We start from the raw sequence: 12614 nt of genomic DNA, 5'->3' as shown, positions 1-12614 counted from the left end.
AATAAGTTTATTTTAAATATTTTTTGAAATAGCTAAGTTTATAAAATAGTTGAAAGTATAGGACCTCCCTGACAGCACAAGGGGTTAAGCACAGCACTGTGAAGCTATCCTCAGCCTCTGCAGCATGAGTTCAATCCCTGGCCAGCCAGGAAGCTAACCACATGGTGCAGCAGACCTCTCCTGTCTTGCCTGCTGCTCCCCTCAGCAGTGTATTTCAGTCAGTCTGCCTGTTCTGTTCCCTAGTCTGTCTCTGGTGAATCCACTCACCCCCCCACACCTCTGGCCTGTACCCCAGCTCTTGTATGCATAAATAAATCTTAAAAAAAATAGTTGTAAGTATAGCTAATGAGAGTTCCTATAAACCCTTCACCTAAAGAACATGACATCAACATAACTCATGTCTGATGTTAATCCTTATTACTTCATGAAGGTAAGATGTTATCTGCCAATCTCCCCTGCCATACTGTACTTTCCATACTGTACTTTTTAGAAGAGAGTCACGAAGCCCAGCCCATATTCAAAGAGAAAAGAATTAAGATTTACCTCCCAGTGGCAGAATATGAAAGAAGGTTAGAAAATATGTTAAAAACCACTAAAGTAATTAACAAATATTTGGGGAACTGCTTTGGGACTATGCAATGATCCTTAAAGTTTCACCCACGAATTTAGGTCAAAGCTAGACAAACCGTAATACAATCAGTGCTTTTTTAGTTATAAAAATTTTCCCTCATCAAACCTTACAGTCCAGTGTGACCCAGATTTCAAGTAAATTAACTCAGAGGCCAGTGCTCACAAGTAGAGTGCTGAACCTCTCTGCATTCACTCCATAATAACCTGCTTACATCAAAAATGTTTTTAAATAATCCATAATTTACATAAGATTCTATAGGTGCATAGTGAACATTCATCAAATCTCCACCAAATATGTTTGCTCTCCTAGTTCTCCCAGGCTACTTCAAAACTGGGGGTTCATCTTCCCTATTCTCCTACATCTTTTCTAGCTCATTATTTGCTTTCTTTGCAGCCACCAGATAGGCTTCTAAATCTCCTCCCCATCCACCCCCCATCCCCCAGTTATGAAAAACAAACACCCGCACACATTCCCTACCCCACAAAGAAAGAATCTCTAGGCTACCAGGATCTTCCCCTTAAAGGGCAATATGGGAAATATTTTCAATGTCACACTAAGAAATATTTAATCTTTATTTCCTGTAAGTAATATAAATATTAGACATTTTCCGTGGTGTTAAGAGTAAAAAAATCAGCTGAACTTCAATCAATATGTTGTTTTCTGTATATGGAGTTATATCCTATAAAAAAAGATAATTCTTCTGAAAGCTACCATGGGTTTATTTTTGCTTTTAACCTTTTTTAATTTTTTTTAACTTTTTTAACTTTTCTTAAATTTTTTTTACATTGTTGTTCTTTTTTAAACAATATTTGTTTCCCCCCAGCCCCTCAGATTAAGTCCCCATGGACTTTCCTTCCACAAGGCACCCATGCACCATCACCTCAGTCCCCTGTGCTCCTCCCTCCCTCCCTCTCATCCCTCTCCCTCCTCTTCCCCTGCAGGATGTCTCTAATTTATAATTGTCTGTTTTTGCTTTGTTGTGTTTTATAAGGCTATTATTTTTTTACACTGAGTCTTACTTGGTTCCCCTATATTCCTGCTATAAGTGAAACCATCCAATATTTTTTTTTCCCTTCTGGCTTTTTTCACTGAGCATAATTCCTTCTAGCTCCATCCATGTTGCTGTGAATGGTGTGAGTTTATCTTTTTTGATTGCTGAATAATATTCCATTGTGTATATATATCACATCTTCTTGAACCAGTCATCTAGTTCTGGGCATTTGAGTTGTTTCCAGGTTTTACCTTTTGTAAATAGTGCTACAATAAACATAGGAGTACAGGTGTTCTTTTGAATCAATGTTTTTGTGTCCTTTGGGTAGACCCTAGGAGTGGAATTGCTCAGTCATATGGTAGCTCCATTTTTAATAGATTGAGGAAACCCCACACAGTTCTCCATAGTGGTTGGACCAGTTTGCACTCCCACCAGCAATGTAGGAGAGTTCCTTTTCTCCACATCCTCGCCAACATTTGTTGTTGCTAGTTTTTTTAATTTGTGCCATTCACACAGGTGTGGGATGGTATCTCATGATAGTTTTGATTTGCATTTCCCTGATTACAAGTGATGTTGAACATTTTTTCATATGCCTGTTGGCCATTTGCATTTCCTTTTTGGAGAAATGTCTTTTAAGTTCTTCTGCCCATTTCTTGCCTGGAATGTTTACTTCGTTTTTGTTGAGTCCTGTGAGTTCTTTGTATATTTTTGTGATCAGCCCCTTATCAGTTGTACCACCATGGATTTTTTTATTTTATTTTATATAATTCCTACATCATTTTTCATTTTTAACAATGCATGTATTTTCATTTTGGTTATATTCCCCATACAATTCCCACCCCCCCCTTATTTTGACCCTAATCCTCCCTCTTCTCCTCCCCCCACCCCTGCAGTGTGTCTCTTGTTTATAGTTGCTTGTTAATTTTGATTTTTTCTTTATTATAATTAGTCTTTTTCCTGGTCCCTTATTTAGGTTTTTTAAATTCCTGCTATGAGTGAAACCATCCGGTATTTTTCTTTTTCTTTCTGGCTTATTTTGCTGAGCATGATCCCTTCCAGCTCCAACCATGTTGCTGCAAATTGCATGAGTTTATCTTTTTTGATTGCTGAGTAATCAGCATGGTGCATGGTGTATATGTGCCACATCTTCTTGATCCAGTCATCTATTTTTGGGCATTTGGGTTGCTTCCATAGCTTAGCTATTGTAAGCAGTGCTGCTATAAACATAGGGGCACAGGTGCCCTTTTGAATTAATGTTTCTGTGTCCTTTGGGTAAATACCTAGGAGTGGAATTGCTGGATCACATGGATGCTCTATCTTTAGTAGGTTGAGGAATCTCCACACAGCTCTCCATAGTGGCTGGACCAGTTTGCACTCCCACCAGCAGTGCAGGAGAGCTCCTTTTTCTCCACATCCTCGCCAACATTTGTTGTTGCTAGTTTTTTTTAATATGTGCCATTCTCACTGGTGTAAGATGGTATCTCATGGTAGTTTTGATTTGCATTTCCCTGATTACAAAGGATGTTGAACATTTTTTCATATGCCTATTGGCATTTCCTCTTTGGAGAAGTTTCTTTTTAGCTCTTCTGCCCATTTTTTGACTGGATTATTTACTTTGTTTTTGTTGAGTCTCAATAGCCCTTTGTAGATTTTTGTGATCAGTCCTTTATCATTAGTGTTGTGTGCAAAAATTGTCTCCCAGTCAGTGGGGTTTCTCTTTGTTTTGGTTATTGTCTCTTTTGCTGTACAGAGCTCTTTAATTTGACGTAATTTTGATGTCCCAGCTGTTTATCTTTGCCTTCACTATCACTGCTTTGGATGATGTGTCTGTAAAGATGTTTTTGAGGTGCATGTCATGTAGTGTTTCACCTATATTTCTTTCTATATATTTTATGGTTTCAGGTCTTATGTCTAGATCTTTAATCCATTTTGAGTTGGTTTTTGTGCGTCCACCCTGGATTTTTTTAAAGGGCCCAAATTCCCACATATTCAAGCTCATTGAATGAAAAAAAAAAAAAAAACTCCAAATCTTTTGGAAACCTAAGAATTTGCAATAAAATTTCTTTTTTCCTCACATTGCATCTACATCTGACCAGTGATTTATATCACTTTTCCAAAATTATATACTTTCCTATTATCTCTTAATGTGCTATCATTTGATACCCTCATTCTTTCACTTATTCATATGTAAGTTTCACAAATTTTAATCAATAAGAACTGAAATTCTGTTGTTCTCAATAACAGCAAAATGAAGTTTTGAGGAGCAACCCAATTAAAAATTTCCACTGTATCATCTAGAATTATCATTAAGCTTGAACATTATTTCTGCTTCCTATATACCATGGGTCAGTAAACAAGTAAACACACTTGCAATATTCCAGTCTATAATACTGAACCTATTTTCCACATTAGCTTGTTAAAAACAAAAGACAAAGAAAGTCTAACTCTTAAAATACACTTTAAACCTCTGAAAACAAACATAATACTCAAGAAGAAACATTTTAAAAGTTAACTGAATCAAAATTACAAGTTATTTTTTAAACCTTAATAATAAACATTAACTCATATACTGACTTTTTTAAGTGTATCAGGCTGCACTGGATTTCCTTTCCATTTGACTTAGATCAGACAACTCAGAATTATATTAAAACTGACCCAGTAAAAGCAGCTATAAAAAGAGAAAGAAAATCACAAGCCAATGAATTTCTATTACCATGTTATTTTGCCCTTTAAAGCTTGTTTTTTTTCTTAAAAGCAGTTTAGCTATAAAGTTATCATGTGCCCTGCTCCAGGACTCAGATTGTCTTTTACACTTTTAAGATCACAGCAACAACACGGAGCCTTAATAGAGGGTCCCTGGGGCACATTTAAATCCTTAATAACAACAATTTTTCTTCTTTTCCTTAAGTGTGCCTATTTCCATTAAAAAGACTAACATATTGAGTTCTGTACTACTGCAGCTCTTTAGAGGTAGATCACTCTGAATTCTTAGTTATATATAATCCAGAGAGAGAGAGGAGAAAAACAGAGAAAGAAACCTGTACCTTTTTTACCTTTTAGAGAGCAGGGGAAAGGAAAAGGAAAATGTTTACAGACATATCATCTGACCATAAAACTCCCACAACTTTCACAATAGTCATGATTATTAAGATTAAGAGTCTCTAAAAAATAACACACTCAAATATGTAGAACAAATAGAAAATTAAAGGCCCTTTGTCTACTTTAAATAGACCAGCAAGTTAAGGTAGGAATGATGGAATTGGAATGAAATAAGGCCACGTGTTAACTCCCACACAGGCCACTGAAATTTCCAGGGAAATAATATGAACATAAGGTATCCTGTCTCATCTTAATCATTCATGAATGATCACCAGTGCAAGGACATGCTGATGATTCACTTGTACAGCCACAAGACCACAGAACAGCAAGTCTGTGCTCATATCAAACAATAAATCAGTAACAGTATACTTAAAGATACAGTTTCAAGTCAAATCATATTCTAGTAACAATAAAGAAATGAGAAGTCAAGTCACTGAGAATTAGAAACAGTTGATCAGTCTATAATTTTTAAGGTATTTTTTAAAAGCAATTTTAAGTTCACAGAAAAACTGAAAGACAGGTAGAGTTCCCTTCTATACCTTGCCCACACACGTGCATAACTTCCCACCTTATTCACATCCCCTAGAAGAATGGTACATTTGCTACAACTGATGAACCTAAATTGACATCTCCTAATAACCCACAATCCATAGTTTACATAAGGATTTCACTCTTGATGTTGCACAATCTATGGGTTTGGACAGGTATCCATCATTGTAATATCATACAGAGTATTTTTACTACTCTAAAAATCTTCTCTGTTCTACTTATTTCTCCATTCTCCCCTGCCCCAATTCCTAGTAATTACTGGTCTTTTCATTGGCTCCATAATTTTGCCTTTTCCAGAATGTCATACAGCTGAATCAGATAGTATATAATATTTTCAGATTAGTTTCTTTCGCCCAGCAATATGTTTTTAAGGTGTCCCTAAGTTTTTTCATGTTGCATAGATCATTTATGTTATAAATAAATTCTTAGAATTCTTCGTGTAAACACAAAATAAATGTCAGCAAACAAGTATTTTGAGTTTCATAATATATTATATTGTGATCCAAATTAGACCACAGGAGGTATAAATCAAAGTTATAAATTGTCTACGTTTATGTATATTAAAAAATGGTCTTAAAGATAGTATATTTCACATCAAAAAATATTACTTAGTATGAAACATAAGAATGGGAACCTTATTTTACTGCAATTTTTTTTGAGATGAAAATGTGGTGTCTGTTTTCAAACTTTTCTTTTGGAAACCTAAATCACTGCTCTTAAAATCACCAAACAGCAACAGAATATACATAATTTTGAAAAGAAATACATACGTATAATGCAGCAGGATCTTGTTACTCAGGACGAGGTACTACTCATTTAAATTAACATAGAATTTATTTCTGTCAAGTTCTATGAATTTCTAAATTTTGTTTTTTCCTAAATCAAGTCAGATTCCTCCCACATGAGAACTAGCTAAAGTCATGGAAAATTTTAGCCTTTAAGTTCATCCAGTTGGGAATTATCTGAGCCAACAAAAACCAAAACAAAACAAAACAAATTAAGTTTCTTTTCAAGGCAGAAAACAATACAATCATATACTAAATCCCTGAACCAATCTCTATCTAATTCAAAAATAGCTAGATGGATTTTACTTAAATTGTTCAAAGAAATTTATTTTTTAACCATAACAGAGGAACAGAAATCCTACGCCACCATCTATAATTGGAGTGGGGGGGGAGAAAAAAACTTTAATAAATGAAAATAGAATTTCATGAGAGAAGTCCATAGAGAATCTAATATTGATCATTAGCATTATAACACCATACAAATTTTTAGTATATTAAAATGAGGCAGAAATGCTAAAAATTTGTTGCCAGTTGAACTATATGTATTTTCCTGATGGAAGAGGTGAGTACATAGTGAGAGCAACCATTTCTGTCTTCAAAGGGTAAAATAATATCAAGTACCATGTAATTAAGTAAGTTCAGCACATTATTAGTACTATTTTTAGTGGTAATTCTAATCCTTAATAGTGTTCTTTAAATATGCCTAAGGTTTTAAAACACAAAAGTCAAAGCTTCTTTTTGAGAATGGCCTAGATGTTTTCTTTTTCCCCCTTTCCTATGATTATTATCTCAAAAATCCATAGGGCTCATATAGGAATTATTGTGGCAAGTTAGACAAGAACTTATTACTGACCTATTTTCCCTAATGAATAAGCAAACTTATTGATTACACTATGCCCATATTCATGGAGTCTGTGACTGAACAGAGCACCCTGTGCCAATGAAGTCAACCAAGGTCATGGGTTCAATCACAGAGAGAGTCAGTTCCTTTTGCTCTGTTCCATGGCCATAGCCTTCACATGGAAGACTAACTAGGCCAGAGACTATGGATGAGTCAGCAAAAAACTACTACCATGGTTATAAAAATAACTAAAGAGTAAAACCCTCATTAGCGAGTGTCAGGATTTCCTTCTTCAAATATTAAATTTGCCAATCTACAAAAAGAAAAAAAAAAAAACCTTAATTATTGCCTACAAAGTTGGTAGGCTGAGAAGACACCAAGTCTTTTGAATTCTTTAATTCAAAAGCAACAATGGTAATGAATATTATTCCCTAAAATGCCACTGCTTTTACTGGAGTGGATTATATTTTTATGCAACTTTTTACTTAATAAAAATCTTGCAAGTATGTTAAATGTGAGCCCAATAAGTACACTTTCCAGGATTTCCTTCAAAATCAAAAAGCAAATGCATTTCACAAAGGGTCTGTTTTTATCTGAGCAGTTTCCTCTAAAAAAAAAAAAAAAAGACTCATAGTTTTATTAGAAATCCCACAGCAATATGATACTTCATTTGACTTTCTAAATGAAGGGCCACTGAGTTAGAACTGTTGACAAACATAAGATTATAGATAATTATGGAAATTTAATTTTGATTTTCCCAAGTTTCATGTGTCTTTCAGCAGAATTCCCTGTAAATATACAACATCTTCTATTGTTCAGAGTTAAAGGATGTTATTTTATGCCTTTGGATTTTGGGTTTTTTAAATATTTTCTAATCAAAATAAAACAGTCCCAAGTCAATGAATAAGTCTAGCTGTAGCAGAGTGATCTCTGTTTATATAATATTACTATGCACTCAGTAGTTGCCCAATAAATATTAATTGATAATGATGGAAAAGGACTTTATAAACAGATGGTCTAGGATAAATTCACTGAAAGTGTAAATAGAAACATTACTCTCTTCAAAAAAAACAAAGTGGAAATTCAACAAGTCCTGCACTCAGAAAATCTCAGCCTATTGTCAGGCAGCTGTTCAGTCAACAGAGCACAGATATTTTTCATCATCATCATAGCATTAACAGCATTAAACATCTATTTGCATATGATGCTACACCAAAGACTCGCAGATTCATGCTAGCATTATTTGGTACAATCTATACCGACAATATTGGCAAGAACAAGTAAGTACACATAGCAAAATAAGTGTGATTAAACAATTCTTTGAGATCCAGTTACACTGGGTATGAACATAAAATGTGTCAGATTTAAATGCAACTCGTGCAGAGATAAGAGCATTTATTTCTAATGTAAACCTCGACTATAACCAGACAATCTAAGGTGCTTCACAAGAACATCAACACATATACTTAAAGAAAAGGTGAAATAAAGGAAGGAATCACATGTCATCAGGCCATTATAGAAAATGTAATGATTCTTCAAGAATCTAGATATCAAGCATAAGCAAGGAAAAAAAGAGGGATGAAAAATTATACAAAAACTAACTTCAAAAAGGATATGACCAAGAAAGCTACATGCAAATTGATAAGCAAGAAGACAACCTAAAAAACATGAAAGAATTTTAAAGAAAGATGATTGTAATGATGAGGTAAAAGCATATTACAAGCATTTGCTATCAATAGCCTAAAGTAAGATCTCTTAATAGAGTAAAAATGTCTAAGAAAACAAGACTTAAGTGTTAATGATATAGAAAAGAGATTGTAAGAATTTCAGGACAACTTACATCTACACATCTCATAAAACTGCACCCTTCAAAGAAATACAAATACTGTATCTAGCATGCTAACTGTTGCATGTTACTTCTGTGATGCAGACTACATTTCTAAACTTTCAACATTTATCATATCAAACAGGAGGCCCCTGAAATGTGTTATCAAAATGTAATATTCTTCAATCAAGCCAGCTATTACTTTCAACATTTCCCAATACAAGAAAGATAATATGGTTTATGGAAATTGTCTCTACAATATCTATAAACCATCTCAAAGTTGGAAATTCCCTATCAAGTGAATACAAGGTTGAACAAGATAACTTCCAATATCTCTTCCAACTTCTCTTCTATAATAAGCTTTTGTAAAAAAAAAAAAAAAATTTCCACAGAGAGAACCTAAATCTTCAATATCACCTGAAATGATCAAAGTTTAATAGACTGTTGTAAGAAAAATAAGGAGGGAGGGGGAGGGAGAAGGAGGTGGAGCAAGGAAGATCAAGAAAAGGACTAAGGAGGGGACTAGAGAACATGGTATATCTTAGACCGCTACATTTCAAGCTGTGCCAAATAGTGGTTCAAACAATTTTGAAAGAAAAAAATCTCGTAATAGCCAACATTCTTTCCCATCTATTTCCTTTCTACCAGCTTGTTGATATTAATGTTTTTTCACAACCATACAGCAAACAGTGTTTATCCTTGCTAGAACAAAAAATAAGTAATCCACAAGTATCAAACCTAAAGGAGAAAAAAAAAATAATTAGCATGGCATAAAATGATAAGACAAAAGGAATATTGTCAATCAAAACTATAGTGAGTCAGAATTTAACTAAGCATTTTAGTCATAAATTTGTGAAGTACTAATCATGTAGCAATAAACAATGGTGGAATCACATTCACGAAAGAATTTCTTAAAATGCATTAAAAATGTCAAGTCTCAGCAAAAATGTCACTTCTTACTCCTAAATTTTCCCAAAGGGCCAAGAAGAGGTAACACTGTCCTCTGGTAGACGACTGGTTACTCTGGAGCCTATTCACGGCTAAAACAACATCCTTATTGAATTACCGCAGTAGCTAACATCTCATTTTCTCAACTGAAATCACAGTCCCTAAATGGCAGGCCCAACATGTTAAGTATCTTTAAATCCCTAGTCCCCAACACAGTAATTGGTACATAATGGCATTGCCAAATTTTTTTACTGTGCATAGTTTTGACTATTTAGTATGCAAAATTCATTCATTCATTCAACATGTACCAGGCTTTTCTATGCCATGTACTGCTCAAGGAGGCCAGCAATGAACAAAACAGACTATGTGCCTAGCTTCAGAAAGCCTGCATTCTGGGCAGGGGACAGATGGCAGAAGCATTATTAAAAAGAATATATGGGGCTCAGGAGTGAAGAAGAGGTATTTTATGTAGAATAGTTAATAAGGCCTTCTTCCATGAAGAAGAACATTAAATGATGTGAAGACATAAACAGTAACTGTTTTCAGAGATGAAAACTCCTCGCCACAGGAATGGGAAGGGCAAATGTCCAGAAGCAGGAGGGCTGGCATGTGCATGGAAAAGCAAGAAGGCCAGTGAGGTTGGCCCAGAGTAGGCAAAAGGAAAAGAGACAGATAATTAGGGTTGAAAGGGCATGCAAGGACCAGATTACAGGGGCTGAATAAGCTGAGAACTTTAGATTTCATTTTTTTTAAAGATTTATTTATTTATGCGTACAAGAGCTGGGGTACAGGCCAGAGGTGGGGGGGGGTGAGAGAATTCACCAGAGACAAAGTGGGGAGCAGAGCAGGTGGATTCACTGAAATACACTGCTGAGGGGAGCTGCGGACAAGTCAGGAGAGACCACGCGATGTTGGCAGCTCCCTGGCCAGGGATCGAACTTGTGCTGCAGTGGCTGCGGATAGCTTCATAGGCTGCATCTTAACCCCCTGTGCCACCAGGGAGGCCCCTAGATTTCATTTTTAATTGACAAACCATTGAAAGGTTTTGAAGAAAGATGTGGCATTATTTGATTCTGTGTGGAGAAGACTGTAATGAGGTAAGAAGTAAGCTATTGCACTGGTCCAGGCAGGAGATACTTAACAACAAAATAATAGATGACAGTAGTAAAGGCAGAGGAGATGAATCGCTACCAATTCAGAAAATGTTTTTTATATAAAGCTGATAGAATTTAATGATAGGCTGGATAGGAAGTATGGGAGAAATGGAAAAGGAAAGAACATAAAGTAAATAAAAAGTTTTTGAAATTTGAAATTATTTTGTAATCAAAATGAATACCTATCTTAAAGAAAAGTTTTATAAGTTACTTAGAAGGTTACTAGCAAGAAACACACAAAAAGATAAGATTTAGCACATTTTATACAAGTTTATAGGTCAGAAGGGGAATAAAGCCCCAGGGATCCAAGTTTGCCCAGGTTTTGTGACTTTGAGTCATATCGGTCCAACTCATTCCCATCCAAGATGGATACAGGCTAGCAATGCTTCAGGATCTCAAAAAACCATGAAATTACACAACGTTTTCTCAATGCCAAATAAGGTCCATAAAATGACTATATAAAAGGTAACAGCATAAATACTGCTCGGAATTGACCATAATATAGACAAAGATATATTAGAAAAACCTAAGCAGTTTAGCATTTCTTGAGCCATAAATACTTAATAACTGTTTCAGTAGTAAAAAATGAAAAAGGGGGCCTCCCTGGTGGCACAGGGGTTAAAGTCTCAGCACTATCAAGCTATCACCAGCCACTGCAACATGAGTTCGATCCCCTACCAGGAAGCTAACCCATAGGGCACAGCATACCTCTCCCTTCTCTCCCAGTGCTCCCCTCAGCAGTGTGTATTTCAGTAGCTATAGCCTGTTCTGCTCCCCACTTTGTCTCTGGTGAATCCTCTTACCCCCGCACCTCTGCCTTATACCTCAGTTCTTATATGTATAAATAAAAATAAATCTTTCTTTAAAAGCCTGATGGTACAGAATATAATGTAAATTAACTAGAAATGCAATTAGTCATAATGGAGCTACAAAAAACTTTTCTATCAAGAAAAGCAAAACAAACAAGCAAGTTTTGCCAAAGGAAGAACAAACAGAATCAGAATACCTATAGAAAACGGTAACTGGGGTGGGTGAACAACAGGGTACAAAGGCAGTGATTATTAAGGAGTAGAAAATAAGAAGAAAAAGGTTGGGATCTATGTAAGATAAAAATGTAGAGAAAGGATCTTTGGGAAACTTCTACAGCTTAGAAATACGAAATGTAAAAAAGGGGTTTGAGTATATATGATTCCAGTGAAATAAACTCTCATATCAAATGTCAGTCTTTAATATTTTTACTAATTCTCCCTCAGAGGGAAGGGAGGAAAGAATCACAAACCTGCAGAGGAATTACCAAAGAAATTCTCACAAAAAGTAGAAACTACAATTTCAAGGTTAAATATAGCAAATGTATGTCTTAATATGTAATAATCAAGGTGTCACCTTTTATTTTTCAACAATAAAGAGCAGCATGTTCAAATTTAAATTTTCAAGTAGCAATAGTTAAATGGATTTTTTAATTACAATGTTTGTACCAAATTGAGGAATACATTATAAAGCATCATTTTCAACAAAATTTAGCAACTTATAGGGCCTCCCCGGTGGCGCAGCGGTTGAGCGCTGGGTTGCGAAGCTGCCCGCAGCCTCTGCAGCGCCGGTTCGATCCCCGGCTGCTCCCCCGCCACCGGAGGAGGGTCCCACATGGCGCGCAGACCTCTCCTGCGGCCCGCTGCTCCCCTCAGCAGTGTACTTCGGTCCTTCTGCCTGCTCTGCTCCCCGCTCTGGCTCTGGTGAATTCTCTCACCCTCCCGCGCTTCTGACTGTATCCAGTGTTTGTATAAACAAATAAAT

The 12614-nt window shown here is 35.7% G+C and overlaps 1 protein-coding gene across 6 annotated transcripts in view; it reads right to left on the bottom strand.

The window, feature by feature from the left end:
• The window catches only part of CEP128 (centrosomal protein 128), a 373385-nt gene that overhangs the window by 296805 nt on the left and 63966 nt on the right, over positions 1–12614 (bottom strand). The gene's annotated exons all lie outside the window — the stretch shown is intronic.

This window comes from Talpa occidentalis, unplaced genomic scaffold (genome assembly GCF_014898055.3).
Source record: "Talpa occidentalis isolate TD23 unplaced genomic scaffold, MPIMG_talOcc4v2.1 talOcc4.11, whole genome shotgun sequence".
Classification (NCBI taxonomy): domain Eukaryota; kingdom Metazoa; phylum Chordata; class Mammalia; order Eulipotyphla; family Talpidae; genus Talpa; species Talpa occidentalis.
Note: the sequence above shows the minus strand (reverse complement) of the source record. Positions and strands in the feature narration are given on the sequence as shown.